Source organism: Procambarus clarkii, chromosome 65 (genome assembly GCF_040958095.1).
Source record: "Procambarus clarkii isolate CNS0578487 chromosome 65, FALCON_Pclarkii_2.0, whole genome shotgun sequence".
In the NCBI taxonomy this organism is placed as follows: Eukaryota; Metazoa; Arthropoda; class Malacostraca; order Decapoda; family Cambaridae; genus Procambarus; species Procambarus clarkii.
The window spans coordinates 25557-43550 of record NC_091214.1 but is presented as its reverse complement, the minus strand read 5'-3'; positions in this window follow the sequence as shown (position 1 = coordinate 43550).

The following is a 17994-nucleotide window of genomic DNA, read 5'->3' as shown; positions in this document are numbered from 1 at the left end:
GTACTGAAAGCGGAGTTTGGTCACATTTGTCCCAAACCTCCCTGCAGTTTTCAAAATATCCCAAACATCCCAATATCGAGGCCTGAGCGGTATTTTGGAGCCAAATTCTGGCTCTCTGGACGTATTCTCAGTTTGAAATTATGAATTTTTATACCCAACATATGCCAAGGACCGAAAGCGGTAGTGAGTCACATTTTGCACAAACTCCCTTGCAGTTTTCAACATATCCCAAACATCCCAATTTCGAGGCCTGAGCCATATTTTGGAGCCAAATTCTGGCTCTATGCACGTGTTCGCGATTTGAAGTTACGAAATTTTATACCCAACATATGCCAAGTCCTGACAGCGGCAGTGAGTCACATTTTGCACAAACTCCCCTGCAGTTTTCAAAATATCATAAATATCCCAATTTCGAGGCCTGAGCCATATTTTGGAGCCAAATTCTGGCTCTCTGCACGTATTCGCAGTTTTAAATGACGACTTTTTATTCCCAACATATGCCATATACTGAAAGCGGCAGTGAGTCACATTTTGCACAGACTCCCCTGCAGTTTTCAAAATATCCCAAATATCCCAATTTCGAGGCCGGAGCCATATTTTGGAGCCAAATTCTGGCTCTCTGCACGTATTCGCAGTTGGAAATTACGACTTTTTATACCCAACATATGCCAAGTACTGAAAGCGGCAGAGTCACATTTTGCACAAACTCCTCTGCAGTTTTCGTAATATCCCAAATATCCCCATTTCGAGGCCTGAGCCATATTTTGAAGCCAAATTCTGGCTCTCTGCACGTATTCGCAGTTTGAAATTACGAATTCTTAATACCCAACATAAGCCAAGTACTGAAAGCGGCGTTTGGTCACATTTGTCCCAAACCTCCCTGCAGTTTTCAAAATATCCCAAACATCCCAATATCGAGGCCTGAGCCGTATTTTGGAGCCAAATTCTGGCTCTCTGGACGTATTCTCAGTTTGAAATTATGAATTTTTATACCCAACATATGCCAAGTACTGAAAGCGGCAGTGAGTCACATTTTGCACACACTCCCCTGCAGTTTTCAAAATTTCCAAAATAACCCAATTTCGAGGCCGGAGCCATATTTTGGAGCCAAATTCTGGCTCTCTGCACGTATTCGTAGTTTGAAATAACGACTTTTTTTATACCCAACATATGCCAAGTACTGAAAACGGCGTTTGGTCCCATTTGTCTCAATCCCCCTGCAGTTTTCAAAATATCCCAAATATCCCAATTTCGAGGCCTGAGCCATATTTTGGAGCTAAATTCTGGCTCTCTGCACGTATTCGCAGTTTGAAATTACGACTTTTTATACCCAACATCAGCCAAGTACCGAAAGCGGCAGTGAGTCATATTTTGCACAAACTCCCCTGCAGTTTTCAAAATATCCCACATATCCCAATTTCGAGGCCTGAGCCATATTTTGGAGCCAAATTCTGGCTCTCTGCACGTATTCGCAGTTTGAAATTACGACTTTTTAATACCCAACATATGCCAAGTACTGAAAGCGGCGTTTGGTCAAATTTGTCTCAATCCCCCTGCAGTTTTCAAAAAAATCCAAATATCCCAATTTCGAGGCCTGAGCCATTTTCTGGGAGCTAAATTCTGGCTCTCTGCACGTATTCGCAGTTTGAAATTACGAATTTTTATACCCAACATATGCCAAGTACTGAAAGCGGCAGTGAGTCACATTTTGCACAAACTCCCCTGCAGTTTTCATAATATCCCAAATATCCCAATTTCGAGGCCTGAGCCATATTTTGGAGCCAAATTCTGGCTCTCTGCACGTATTCGCAGTTTGAAATTACGACTTTTTTATACTCAACATATGCCAAGTACTTAAAGCGGCGTTTGGTCACATTTGTCCCCAACCCCTTCCCCCTGCAGTTTTCAAAATATCCCAAACATCCCAATTTCGAGGCCTCAGCCATATTTTGGAGCCAAATTCTGGCTCTCTGCACGCATTCGCAGTTTGAAATTACGACCTTTTATACCCAACATATGCCAAGTCCTGAAAGCGGCAGTGAGTCACATTTCACACAAACTCCCCTGCAGTTTTCGACATATCCCAAATATCCCAATTTTGAGGCCTGAGCCATATTTTGGAGCCAATTTCTGGCTCTCTGCACGTATTCGCAGTTTGAAATTACGACTTTTTTATACCCAACATATGCCAAGTACTGAAAGCGGCGTTTGGTCACATTGGTCTCAAAACCCCCTGCAGTTTTCAATATATCCCAAACATCCCAATTTCGAGGCCTGAGCCATATTTTGGAGCCAAATTCTGGCTCTCTGGACGTATTCTCAGTTTGAAATTACGATTTTTTATACCCAACATATGCCAAGTACTGAAAACAACAGTGAGTCACATTTTGCACAAACTCCACTGCAGCTTTCATAATATCCCAAATATCCCAATTTCGAGGCCTGAGCCATATTCTGGAGCCAAATTCAGGCTCTCTGCATGTATTCGCAGTTTTAAATTATGACTTTTTATACCCAACATATGCCAAGTACTGAAAGCGGCAGTGAGTCACATTTTGCACAAACTCCCCTGCAGTTTTCATAATATCCCAAATATCCCAATTTCGAGGCCTGAGCCATATTTTGGAGCCAAATTCTGGCTCTCTGCACGTATTCGCAGTTTGAAATTACGACTTTTTTATACTCAACATATGCCAAGTACTGAAACCGGCGTTTGGTCACATTTGTCCCCAACCCCTTCCCCCTGCAGTTTTCAAAATATCCCAAACATCCCAATTTCGAGGCCTCAGCCATATTTTGGAGCCAAATTCTGGCTCTCTGCACGCATTCGCAGTTTGAAATTACGACTTTTTATACCCAACATATGCCAAGTCCTGAAAGCGGCAGTGAGTCACATTTCACACAAACTCCCCTGCAGTTTTCGACATATCCCAAATATCCCAATTTTGAGGCCTGAGCCATATTTTGGAGCCAAATTCTGGCTCTCTGCACGTATTCGCTGTTTGAAATTACGACTTTATTATACCCAACATATGCCAAGTACTGAAAGCGGCGTTTGGTCACATTGGTCTCAAACCCCCCTGCAGTTTTCAATATATCCCAAACATCCCAATTTCGAGGCCTGAGCCATATTTTGGAGCCAAATTCTGGCTTTCTGGACGTATTCTCAGTTTGAAATTGCGATTTTTTATACCCAACATATGCCAAGTACTGAAAACAACAGTGAGTCACATTTTGCACAAACTCCACTGCAGCTTTCAAAATATCCCAAATATCCCAATTTCGAGGCCTGAGCCATATTTTGGAGCTAAATTCTGGCTCTCTGCACGTATTCGCAGTTTGAAATTACTACTTTTTATACCCTAAATATGCCAAGTCCTGAAAGCGGCAGTGAGTCACATTTCGCACAAACTCCCCTGCAGTTTTCGACATATCCCAAATATCCTAGATAAATACCCAAATACCCAAATAGAGCATAACCAAGCAAATATCGCGTCAGCCAGAAAAATAATCGGATGGATTACGAGAACTTTCAAATCCAGGGATCCCATCACAATGGTTGTACTCTTCAAGTCACTTGTGCTGTCCCGTCTCGAGTACTGCTCAGTACTCACTTCCCCCTTCAGAGCAGTAGAGATTGCTGAAATAGAGGGAATACAAAGAACATATACGGCATGCATAGACGAGATAAAACACCTAAATTATTGGGATCGTCTCAAAGCTCTCCAAATGTACTCTCTAGAAAGGAGACGAGAGAGATACCAAATAATATACACATGGAAAATACTGGAGGGTCAAGTCCCAAATCTACACAGTAAAATAACAACGTACTGGAGTGAACGATATGGAAGAAAATGCAAGATTGAACAGTGAAGAGCAGATGTGCCATAGGCACAATCAGAGAGCACTGTATAAACATTAGGGGTCCGCGGTTGTTCAACGTCCTCCCAGCGAGCATAAAAATATTGCCGGAACAACCGTGGACATCTTCAAGAGAAAACTGGACGGTTTTCTAAGAGAAGTTCCGGATCAGCCGGGCTGTGGTGGGTACGTGGCCCTGCGGGCCGCTCCAAGCAACAGCCTGGTGGACCAAACTCTCACAAGTCGAGCCTGGCCTCGGGCCGGGCTTGGGGAGTAGAGAACTCCCAGAACCCCATAAACCAGGTATCAACCAGGTATCCCAATTTTGAGGCCTGAGCCATATTTTGGAGCCAAATTCTGGCTCTCTGCACGTATTCGCTTTTGAAATTACGACTTTTTTATACCCAACATATGCCAAGTACTGAAAGCGGCGTTTGGTCACATTGGTCTCAAACCCCCCTGCAGTTTTCAAAATATCCCACACATCCCAATTTCGAGGCCTGGGCCATATTTTGGAGCCAAATTCTGGCTCTCTGGACGTATTCTCAGATTGAAATTACGATTTTTTATACCCAACATATGCCAAGTACTGAAAACAACAGTGAGTCACATTTTGCACAAACTCCACTGCAGTTTTCAAAATATCCCAAATATCCCAATTTCGAGACCTGAGCCATATTTTGGAGCCAAATTCAGGCTCTCTGCACGTATTCGCAGTTTTAAATTTCGACTTTTATACCAACATATGCCAAGTACTGAAAGCGGCAGTGAGTCACATTTTGCACAATCTCCCCTGCAGTTTTCAAAATATCCCAAATATCCCAATTTCGAGGCCGGAGCCATATTTTGGGGCCAAATTCTGGCTCTCTGCACGTATTCGCAGTTTGGAATTACGACTTTTTGTATACTCAACATATGCCAAGTACTGAAAGCGGCGTTTGGTCACATTTGTCCCAAACCCCTCTGCAGTTTTCAAAATGTCCCAAACATCCCAATTTCGAGGCCAGAGTCATATTTTGGAGCCAAATTCTGGCTCTCTGCACGTATTCGCAGTTTGAAATTACGAATTTTTTTATACCCAACATATGCCTAGTACTGAAAGCGGCGTTTGGTCACATTTGTCTCAATCCCCCTGCAGTTTTCAAAATATCCCAAACATCCGGTTTTCGTGGCCTGAGCCATATTTTGCAGCCAAATTCTGGCTCTCTGCACGTATTCGCTGTTTGAAATTACGACTTTTTTATACGCAACATATGCCAAGTACGGAAAGCGGCGTTTGGTCAAATTTGTCTCAATCCCCCCTGCAGTTTTCAAAATATCCTAAATATCCCAATTTCGCGGCCTGAGCCATATTTTGGAGCCAATGTATGGCTCTCTGCACGTATTCGCAATTTGAAATTATGACTTTTTTATACCCAACATATTCGAAGTACTGAAAGCGGAGTTTGGTCACATTTGTCCCAAACCTCCCTGCAGTTTTCAAAATATCCCAAACATCCCAATATCGAGGCCTGAGCGGTATTTTGGAGCCAAATTCTGGCTCTCTGGACGTATTCTCAGTTTGAAATTATGAATTTTTATACCCAAACATATGCCAAGGACCGAAAGCGGTAGTGAGTCACATTTTGCACAAACTCCCTTGCAGTTTTCAACATATCCCAAACATCCCAATTTCGAGGCCTGAGCCATATTTTGGAGCCAAATTCTGGCTCTATGCACGTGTTCGCGATTTGAAGTTACGAAATTTTATACCCAACATATGCCAAGTCCTGACAGCGGCAGTGAGTCACATTTTGCACAAACTCCCCTGCAGTTTTCAAAATATCATAAATATCCCAATTTCGAGGCCTGAGCCATATTTTGGAGCCAATTCTGGCTCTCTGCACGTATTCGCAGTTTTAAATGACGACTTTTTATTCCCAACATATGCCATATACTGAAAGCGGCAGTGAGTCACATTTTGCACAGACTCCCCTGCAGTTTCAAAATATCCCAAATATCCCAATTTCGAGGCCGGAGCCATATTTTGGAGCCAAATTCTGGCTCTCTGCACGTATTCGCAGTTGGAAATTACGACTTTTTATACCCAACATATGCCAAGTACTGAAAGCGGCAGAGTCACATTTTGCACAAACTCCTCTGCAGTTTTCGTAATATCCCAAATATCCCCATTTCGAGGCCTGAGCCATATTTTGAAGCCAAATTCTGGCTCTCTGCACGTATTCGCAGTTTGAAATTACGAATTCTTAATACCCAACATAAGCAAGTACTGAAAGCGGCGTTTGGTCACATTTGTCCCAAACCTCCCTGCAGTTTTCAAAATATCCCAACATCCCAATATCGAGGCCTGAGCCGTATTTTGGAGCCAAATTCTGGCTCTCTGGACGTATTCTCAGTTTGAAATTATGAATTTTTATACCCAACATATGCCAAGTACTGAAAGCGGCAGTGAGTCACATTTTGCACACACTCCCTGCAGTTTTCAAAATTTCCAAAATAACCCAATTTCGAGGCCGGAGCCATATTTTGGAGCCAAATTCTGGCTCTCTGCACGTATTCGTAGTTTGAAATAACGACTTTTTTTTATACCCAACATATGCCAAGTACTGAAAACGGCGTTTGGTCCCATTTGTCTCAATCCCCCTGCAGTTTTCAAAATATCCCAAATATCCCAATTTCGAGGCCTGAGCCATATTTTGGAGCTAAATTCTGGCTCTCTGCACGTATTCGCAGTTTGAAATTACGACTTTTTATACCCAACATCAGCCAAGTACCGAAAGCGGCAGTGAGTCATATTTTGCACAAACTCCCCTGCAGTTTTCAAAATATCCCACATATCCCAATTTCGAGGCCTGAGCCATATTTTGGAGCCAAATTCTGGCTCTCTGCACGTATTCGCAGTTTGAAATTACGACTTTTAATACCCAACATATGCCAAGTACTGAAAGCGGCGTTTGGTCAAATTTGTCTCAATCCCCTGCAGTTTTCAAAAAAATCCAAATATCCCAATTTCGAGGCCTGAGCCATTTTCTGGGAGCTAAATTCTGGCTCTCTGCACGTATTCGCAGTTTGAAATTACGAATTTTTATACCCAACATATGCCAAGTACTGAAAGCGGCAGTGAGTCACATTTTGCACAAACTCCCCTGCAGTTTTCATAATATCCCAAATATCCCAATTTCGAGGCCTGAGCCATATTTTGGAGCCAAATTCTGGCTCTCTGCACGTATTCGCAGTTTGAAATTACGACTTTTTTATACTCAACATATGCCAAGTACTTAAAGCGGCGTTTGGTCACATTTGTCCCAACCCCTTCCCCCTGCAGTTTTTCAAAATATCCCAAACATCCCAATTTCGAGGCCTCAGCCATATTTTGGAGCCAAATTCCTGGCTCTCTGCACGCATTCGCAGTTTGAAATTACGACCTTTTATACCCAACATATGCCAAGTCCTGAAAGCGGCAGTGAGTCACATTTCACACAAACTCCCCTGCAGTTTTCGACATATCCCAAATATCCCAATTTTGAGGCCTGAGCCATATTTTGGAGCCAATTTCTGGCTCTCTGCACGTATTCGCAGTTTGAAATTACGACTTTTTTATACCCAACATATGCCAAGTACTGAAAGCGGCGTTTGGTCACATTGGTCTCAAAACCCCCTGCAGTTTTCAATATATCCCAAACATCCCAATTTCGAGGCCTGAGCCATATTTTTGGAGCCAAATTCTGGCTCTCTGGACGTATTCTCAGTTTGAAATTACGATTTTTTATACCCAACATATGCCAAGTACTGAAAACAACAGTGAGTCACATTTTGCACAAACTCCACTGCAGCTTTCATAATATCCCAAATATCCCAATTTCGAGGCCTGAGCCATATTCTGGAGCCAAATTCAGGCTCTCTGCATGTATTCGCAGTTTTAAATTATGACTTTTTATACCCAACATATGCCAAGTACTGAAAGCGGCAGTGAGTCACATTTTGCACAAACTCCCCTGCAGTTTTCATAATATCCCAAATATCCCAATTTCGAGGCCTGAGCCATATTTGGAGCCAAATTCTGGCTCTCTGCACGTATTCGCAGTTTGAAATTACGACTTTTTTATACTCAACATATGCCAAGTACTGAAACCGGCGTTTGGTCACATTTGTCCCCAACCCCTTCCCCCTGCAGTTTTCAAAATATCCCAAACATCCCAATTTCGAGGCCTCAGCCATATTTTGGAGCCAAATTCTGGCTCTCTGCACGCATTCGCAGTTTGAAATTACGACTTTTTATACCCAACATATGCCAAGTCCTGAAAGCGGCAGTGAGTCACATTTCACACAAACTCCCCTGCAGTTTTCGACATATCCCAAATATCCCAATTTTGAGGCCTGAGCCATATTTTGGAGCCAAATTCTGGCTCTCTGCACGTATTCGCTGTTTGAAATTACGACTTTATTATACCCAACATATGCCAAGTACTGAAAGCGGTGTTTGGTCACATTGGTCTCAAACCCCCCTGCAGTTTTCAATATATCCCAAACATCCCAATTTCGAGGCCTGAGCCATATTTTGGAGCCAAATTCTGGCTTTCTGGACGTATTCTCAGTTTGAAATTGCGATTTTTTATACCCAACATATGCCAAGTACTGAAAACAACAGTGAGTCACATTTGCACAAACTCCACTGCAGCTTTCAAAATATCCCAAATATCCCAATTTCGAGGCCTGAGCCATATTTTGGAGCTAAATTCTGGCTCTCTGCACGTATTCGCAGTTTGAAATTACTACTTTTTATACCCAACATCAGCCAAGTACCGAAAGCGGCAGTGAGTCACATTTTGCACAAACTCCCCTGCAGTTTTCAAAATATCCCACATATCCCAATTTCGAGGCCTGAGCCATATTTTGGAGCCAAATTCTGGCTCTCTGCACCTATTCGCAGTTTGAAATTACGACTTTTTTATACTCAACATATGCCAAGTACTGAAAGCGGCGTTTGGTCACATTTGTCCCCAACCCCTTCCCCCTGCAATTTTCAAAATATCCCAAACATCCCAATTTCAAGGCCTGAGCCATATTTTGGAGCCAAATTCTGGCTCTCTGCACGCATTCGCAGTTTGAAATTACGTATTTTTATACCCTACATATGCCAAGTCCTGAAAGCGGCAGTGAGTCACATTTCGCACAAACTCCCCTGCAGTTTTCGACATATCCCAAATATCCTAGATAAATACCCAAATACCCAAATAGAGCATAACCAAGCAAATATCGCGTCAGCCAGAAAAATGATCGGATGGATTACGAGAACTTTCAAATCCAGGGATCCCATCACAATGGTTGTACTCTTCAAGTCACTTGTGCTGTCCCGTCTCGAGTACTGCTCAGTACTCACTTCCCCCTTCAGAGCAGGAGAGATTGCTGAAATAGAGGGAATACAGAGAACATATACGGCACGCATAGACGAGATAAAACACCTAAATTATTGGGATCGTCTCAAAGCTCTCCAAATGTACTCTCTAGAAAGGAGACGAGAGAGATACCAAATAATATACACATGGAAAATACTGGAGGGTCAGGTCCCAAATCTACACAGTAAAATAACAACGTACTAGAGTGAACGATATGGAAGAAAATGCAAGATTGAACCAGTGAAGAGCAGATGTGCCATAGGCACAATCAGAGAGCACTGTATAAACATCAGGGGTCCGCGGTTGTTCAACGTCCTCCCAGCGAGCATAAGAAATATTGCCGGAACAACCGTGGACATCTTCAAGAGAAAACTGGACGGTTTTCTAAGAGAAGTTCCGGATCAGCTGGGCTGTGGTGGGTACGTGGCCCTGCGGGCCGCTCCAAGCAACAGCCTGGTGGACCAAACTCTCACAAGTCGAGCCTGGCCTCGGGCCGGGCTTGGGGAGTAGAAGAACTCCCAGAACCCCATCAACCAGGTATCAACCAGGTATCCCAATTTTGAGGCCTGAGCCATATTTTGGAGCCAAATAATGGCTCTCTGCACGTATTCGCTATTGAAATTACGACTTTTTTATACCCAACATATGCCAAGTACTGAAAGCGGCGTTTTGTCACATTGGTCTCAAACCTCCCTGCAGTTTTCAAAATATCCCAAACATCCTAATTTCGAGGCCTGGGCCTTATTTTGGAGCCAAATTCTGGCTCTCTGGACGTATTCTCAGATTGAAATTACGATTTTTTATACCCAACATATGCCAAGTACTGAAAACAACAGTGAGTCACATTTTGCACAAACTCCACGCAGTTTTCAAAATATCCCAAATATCCCAATTTCGAGACCTGAGCCATATTTTGGAGCCAAATTCAGGCTCTCTGCACGTATTCGCAGTTTTAAATTACGACTTTTTATACCCAACATATGCCAAGTACTGAAAGCGGCAGTGAGTCACATTTTGCACAATCTCCCCTGCAGTTTTCAAAATATCCCAAATATCCCAATTTCGAGGCCGGAGCCATATTTTGGGGCCAAATTCTGGCTCTCTGCACGTATTCGCAGTTTGGAATTACGACTTTTTGTATACTCAACATATGCCAAGTACTGAAAGCGGCGTTTGGTCACATTTGTCCCAAACCCCTCTGCAGTGTTCAAAATGTCCCAAACATCCCAATTTCGAGGCCAGAGTCATATTTTGGAGCCAAATTCTGTCTCTCTGCACGTATTCGCAGTTTGAAATTACGATTTTTTTTATACCCAACATATGCCTAGTACTGAAAGCGGCGTTTGGTCAAATTTGTCTCAATCCCCCTTGCAGTTTTCAAAATATCCTAAATATCCCAATTTCGCGGCCTGAGCCATATTTGGAGCCAATGTATGGCTCTCTGCACGTATTCGCAATTTGAAATTATGACTTTTTATACCCAACATATTCGAAGTACTGAAAGCGGAGTTTGGTCACATTTGTCCCAAACCTCCCTGCAGTTTTCAAAATATCCCAACATCCCAATATCGAGGCCTGAGCCGTATTTTGGAGCCAGATTCTGGCTCTCTGGACGTATTCTCAGTTTGAAATTATGAATTTTTATACCCAACATATGCCAAGGACCGAAAGCGGCAGTGAGTCACATTTTGCACAAACTCCCTTGCAGTTTTCAACATATCCCAAACATCCCAATTTCGAGGTCTGAGCCATATTTTGGAGCCAAATTCTGGCTCTATGCACGTGTTCGCAATTTGAAATTACGAAATTTTATACCCAACATATGCCAAGTCCTGACAGCGGCAGTGAGTCACATTTTGCACAAACTCCCCTGCACTTTTCAAAATATCCCATATATCCCAATTTCGAGGCCTGAGCCATATTTTGGAGCCAAATTCTGGCTCTCTGGACGTATTCTCAGTTTGAAATTATGAATTTTTATACCCAACATATGCCAAGTACTGAAAGCGGCAGTGAGTCACATTTTGCACACACTCCCCTGCAGTTTTCAAAATTTCCCAAATAACCCAATTTCGAGGCCGGAGCCATATTTTGGAGCCAAATTCTGGCTCTCTGCACGTATTCGTAGTTTGAAATAACGACTTTTTTTATACCCAACATATGCCAAGTACTGAAAACGGCGTTTGGTCCCATTTGTCTCAATCCCCCTGCAGTTTTCAAAATATCCCAAATATCCCAATTTCGAGGCCTGAGCCATATTTGGAGCTAAATTCTGGCTCTCTGCACGTATTCGCAGTTTGAAATTACGACTTTTTATACCCAACATCAGCCAAGTACCGAAAGCGGCAGTGAGTCATATTTTGCACAAACTCCCCTGCAGTTTTCAAAATATCCACATATCCCAATTTCGAGGCCTGAGCCATATTTTGGAGCCAAATTCTGGCTCTCTGCACGTATTCGCAGTTTGAAATTACGACTTTTTAATACCCAACATATGCCAAGTACTGAAAGCGGCGTTTGGTCAAATTTGTCTCAATCCCCCTGCAGTTTTCAAAAAATCCAAATATCCCAATTTCGAGGCCTGAGCCATTTTCTGGGAGCTAAATTCTGGCTCTCTGCACGTATTCGCAGTTTGAAATTACGAATTTTTATACCCAACATATGCCAAGTACTGAAAGCGGCAGTGAGTCACATTTTGCACAAACTCCCCTGCAGTTTTCATAATATCCCAAATATCCCAATTTCGAGGCCTGAGCCATATTTTGGAGCCAAATTCTGGCTCTCTGCACGTATTCGCAGTTTGAAATTACGACTTTTTTATACTCAACATATGCCAAGTACTGAAAGCGGCGTTTGGTCACATTTGTCCCCAACCCCTTCCCCCTGCAGTTTTCAAAATATCCCAAACATCCCAATTTCGAGGCCTCAGCCATATTTTGGAGCCAAATTCTGGCTCTCTGCACGCATTCGCAGTTTGAAATTACGACCTTTTATACCCAACATATGCCAAGTCCTGAAAGCGGCAGTGAGTCACATTTCACACAAACTCCCCTGCAGTTTTCGACATATCCCAAATATCCCAATTTTGAGGCCTGAGCCATATTTTGGAGCCAATTTCTGGCTCTCTGCACGTATTCGCAATTTGAAATTACGACTTTTTTATACCCAACATATGCCAAGTACTGAAAGCGGCGTTTGGTCACATTGGTCTCAAACCCCCTGCAGTTTTCAATATATCCCAAACATCCCAATTTCGAGGCCTGAGCCATATTTTGGAGCCAAATTCTGGCTCTCTGGACGTATTCTCAGTTTGAAATTACGATTTTTTATACCCAACATATGAAAAGTACTGAAAACAACAGTGAGTCACATTTTGAACAAACTCCACTGCAGCTTTCATAATATCCCAAATATCCCAATTTCGAGGCCTGAGCCATATTCTAGAGCCAAATTCAGGCTCTCTGCATGTATTCGCAGTTTTAAATTATGACTTTTTATACCCAACATATGCCAAATACTGAAAGCGGCAGTGAGTCACATTTTGCACAAACTCCCCTGCAGTTTTCATAATATCCCAAATATCCCAATTTCGAGGCCTGAGCCATATTTTGGAGCCAAATTCTGGCTCTCTGCACGTATTCGCAGTTTGAAATTACGACTTTTTTATACTCAACATATGCCAAGTACTGAAACCGGCGTTTGGTCACATTTGTCCCCAACCCCTTCCCCCTGCAGTTTTCAAAATATCCCAAACATCCCAATTTCGAGGCCTCAGCCATATTTTGGAGCCAAATTCTGGCTCTCTGCACGCATTCGCAGTTTGAAATTACGACTTTTTATACCCAACATATGCCAAGTCCTGAAAGCGGCAGTGAGTCACATTTCACACAAACTCCCCTGCAGTTTTCGACATATCCCAAATATCCCAATTTTGAGGCCTGAGCCATATTTTGGAGCCAAATTCTGGCTCTCTGCACGTATTCGCTGTTTGAAATTACGACTTTTTTATACCCAACATATGCCAAGTACTGAAAGCGGCGTTTGGTCACATTGGTCTCAAACCCCCCTGCAGTTTTCAATATATCCCAAACATCCCAATTTCGAGGCCTGAGCCATATTTTGGAGCCAAATTCTGGCTTTCTGGACGTATTCTCAGTTTGAAATTGCGATTTTTTATACCCAACATATGCCAAGTACTGAAAACAACAGTGAGTCACATTTTGCACAAACTCCACTGCAGCTTTCAAAATATCCCAAATATCCCAATTTCGAGGCCTGAGCCATATTTTGGAGCTAAATTCTGGCTCTCTGCACGTATTCGCAGTTTGAAATTACGACTTTTTATACCCAACATCAGCCAAGTACAGAAAGCGGCAGTGAGTCATATTTTGCTCAAACTCCCCTGCAGTTTTCAAAATATCCCACATATCCCAATTTCGAGGCCTGAGCCATATTTTGGAGCCAAATTCTGGCTCTCTGCACCTATTCGCAGTTTGAAATTACGACTTTTTTATACTCAACATATGCCAAGTACTGAAAGCGGCGTTTGGTCACATTTGTCCCCAACCCCTTCCCCCTGCAATTTTCAAAATATCCCAAACATCCCAATTTCAAGGCCTGAGCCATATTTTGGAGCCAAATTCTGGCTCTCTGCACGCATTCGCAGTTTGAAATTACGTCTTTTTATACCCTACATATGCCAAGTCTTGAAAGCGGCAGTGAGTCACATTTCGCACAAACTCCCCTGCAGTTTTCGACATATCCCAAATATCCTAGATAAATACCCAAATACCCAAATAGAGCATAACCAAGCAAATATCGCGTCAGCCAGAAAAATGATCGGATGGATTACGAGAACTTTCAAATCCAGGGATCCCATCACAATGGTTGTACTCTTCAAGTCACTTGTGCTGTCCCGTCTCGAGTACTGCTCAGTACTCACTTCCCCCTTCAGAGCAGGAGAGATTGCTGAAATAGAGGGAATACAGAGAACATATACGGCACGCATAGACGAGATAAAACACCTAAATTATTGGGATCGTCTCAAAGCTCTCCAAATGTACTCTCTAGAAAGGAGACGAGAGAGATAACAAATAATATACACATGGAAAATACTGGAGGGTCAGGTCCCAAATCTACACAGTAAAATAACAACGTACTGGAGTGAACGATATGGAAGAAAATGCAAGATTGAACCAGTGAAGAGCAGATGTGCCATAGGCACAATCAGAGAGCACTGTATAAACATCAGGGGTCCGCGGTTGTTCAACGTCCTCCCAGCGAGCATAAGAAATATTGCCGGAACAACCGTGGACATCTTCAAGAGAAAACTGGACGGTTTTCTAAGAGAAGTTCCGGATCAGCTGGGCTGTGGTGGGTACGTGGCCCTGCGGGCCGCTCCAAGCAACAGCCTGGTGGACCAAACTCTCACAAGTCGAGCCTGGCCTCGGCCGGGCTTGGGGAGTAGAAGAACTCCCAGAACCCCATCAACCAGGTATCAACCAGGTATCCCAATTTTGAGGCCTGAGCCATATTTTGGAGCCAAATAATGGCTCTCTGCACGTATTCGCTATTGAAATTACGACTTTTTTATACCCAACATATGCCAAGTACTGAAAGCGGCGTTTGGTCACATTGGTCTCAAACCTCCCTGCAGTTTTCAAAATATCCCAAACATCCTAATTTCGAGGCCTGGGCCTTATTTTGGAGCCAAATTCTGGCTCTCTGGACGTATTCTCAGATTGAAATTACGATTTTTTATACCCAACATATGCCAAGTACTGAAAACAACAGTGAGTCACATTTTGCACAAACTCCACTGCAGTTTTCAAAATATCCCAAATATCCCAATTTCGAGACCTGAGCCATATTTTGGAGCCAAATTCAGGCTCTCTGCACGTATTCGCAGTTTTAAATTACGACTTTTTATACCCAACATATGCCAAGTACTGAAAGCGGCAGTGAGTCACATTTTGCACAATCTCCCCTGCAGTTTTCAAAATATCCCAAATATCCCAATTTCGAGGCCGGAGCCATATTTTGGGGCCAAATTCTGGCTCTCTGCACGTATTCGCAGTTTGGAATTACGACTTTTTGTATACTCAACATATGCCAAGTACTGAAAGCGGCGTTTGGTCACATTTGTCCCAAACCCCTCTGCAGTGTTCAAAATGTCCCAAACATCCTAATTTCGAGGCCAGAGTCATATTTTGGAGCCAAATTCTGTCTCTCTGCACGTATTCGCAGTTTGAAATTACGAATTTTTTTATACCCAACATATGCCTAGTACTGAAAGCGGCGTTTGGTCAAATTTGTCTCAATCCCCCCTGCAGTTTCAAATATCCTAAATATCCCAATTTCGCGGCCTGAGCCATATTTTGGAGCCAATGTATGGCTCTCTTCACGTATTCGCAATTTGAAATTATGACTTTTTTATACCCAACATATTCGAAGTACTGAAAGCGGAGTTTGGTCACATTTGTCCCAAACCTCCCTGCAGTTTTCAAAATATCCCAAACATCCCAATATCGAGGCCTGAGCCGTATTTTGGAGCCAGATTCTGGCTCTCTGGACGTATTCTCAGTTTGAAATTATTAATTTTTATACCCAACATATGCCAAGGACCGAAAGCGGCAGTGAGTCACATTTTGCACAAACTCCCTTGCAGTTTTCAACATATCCCAAACATCCCAATTTCGAGGCCTGAGCCATATTTTGGAGCCAAATTCTGGCTCTATGCACGTGTTCGCAATTTGAAATTACGAAATTTTATACCCAACATATGCCAAGTCCTGACAGCGGCAGTGAGTCACATTTTGCACAAACTCCCCTGCACTTTTCAAATATCCCATATATCCCAATTTCGAGGCCTGAGCCATATTTTGGAGCCAAATTCTGGCTCTCTGCACGTATTCGCAGTTTTAAATGACGACTTTTTATTCCCAACATATGCCATATACTGAAAGCGGCAGTGAGTCACATTTTGCACAGACTCCCCTGCAGTTTTCAAAATATCCCAAATATCCCAATTTCGAGGCCGGAGCCATATTTTGGAGCCAAATTCTGGCTCTCTGCACGTATTCGCAGTTGGAAATTTCGACTTTTTATACCCAACATATGCCAAGTACTGAAAGCGGCAGAGTCACATTTTGCACAAACTCCTCTGCAGTTTTCGTAATATCCCATATGTCCCCATTTCGAGGCCTGAGCCATATTTTGAAGCCAAATTCTGGCTCTCTGCACGTATTCGCAGTTTGAAATTACGAATTTTTAATACCCAACATATGCCAAGTACTGAAAGCGGCGTTTGGTCACATTGGTCTCAAACTCCCCTGCAGTTTTCAAAATATCCTAAACATCCCAATTTCTAGGCCTCAGCCATATTTTGGAGCCATATTCTGGCTCTCTGGACGTATTCTCAGTATGAAATTACTTTTTTTAATACCCAACATATTGCAAGTACTGAAAACGGCAGTGAGTCACATTTTGCACAAACTCCACTGCAGTTTTCAAAATATCCCAAATATCCCAATTTCGAGGCCTAAGCCATATTTTGGAGCCAAATTCTGGCTCTCTGCACGTATTCGCAGTTTTAATTTACGACTTTTTATACCCAACATATGCCAAGTACTGAAAGCGGCAGTGAGTCACATTTTGCACAAACTCCCCTGCAGCTTTAAAAATTTCCTAAATATCCCAATTTCGAGGCCGGAGCCATATTTTGGAGCCAAATTCTGGCTCTCTGCACGTATTCGCAGTTTGAAATTACGACTTTTTTTTATACCCAACATATGCCAAGTACTGAAAGCAGCGTTTGGTCACATTTGTCTCAATCCCCCCTGCAGTTTTCAAAATATCACAAATATCCCTATTTCGAGGCCTGAGCCATATTTTGGAGCCAAATTCTGGCTCTCTGCACATATTCGCAGTTTGAAATTACGACTTTTTTTACCCAACATATGCCAAGTACTGAAAGCGGCGTTTGGTCACATTTGTCCTAAACCTCCCTGCAGTTTTCAAATTATCCCAAATAACGCAATTTCGAGGCCTTAGCCATATTTTGGAGCCAATTTCTGGCTCCCTGCACGTATTCGCAGTTTAAATTACGACTTTTTATACCCAACATATGCCAAGTACTGACAAAAATTGCTAGGTTTATAGATAGAGCTGGTACATACAATGCCTAAAGCCACTATTACGCAAAGCGTTTCGGGCAGGAAACATATGTATAATCATTATATAATCAATATAATCATTCATTATCAATATTAGGCATAAATATTATATCAAGTGAATGGTTAAGGGATCCAAATCCTGTTTTTGGATGTGTTTCAATTTTTTTCATTGTCGTTAGATGGCCTTGACTATTAGTTACGTGTTGAGATTTATTTGAAAGAAATATGACAACTGAACACTTATTTTTATTTTTGAAGTTGTGATGACTACCCATAAAATTCTGCTAATAATGATGAATTGCTAACTAGTATTTTTGTTTACTATTAAATATAAAATATTATCAGATGAATCATATACAAGTCACAGGAAAGTACATCCAAAGTAATTTATATATTTAAAACAGATATTGTTGAGGATTTGTGGCACTGTAATTCTGGCCAGAAATTTCAAATCTCAAACTCAATTTTTGTAATTCCTAGAATCAAAAGTTGTAAATGGATGCCATCTTGAGGTTATCTTGAGATTATTTCGGGGCTAAGTGTCCCCGCGCAAGGGGGGAGGG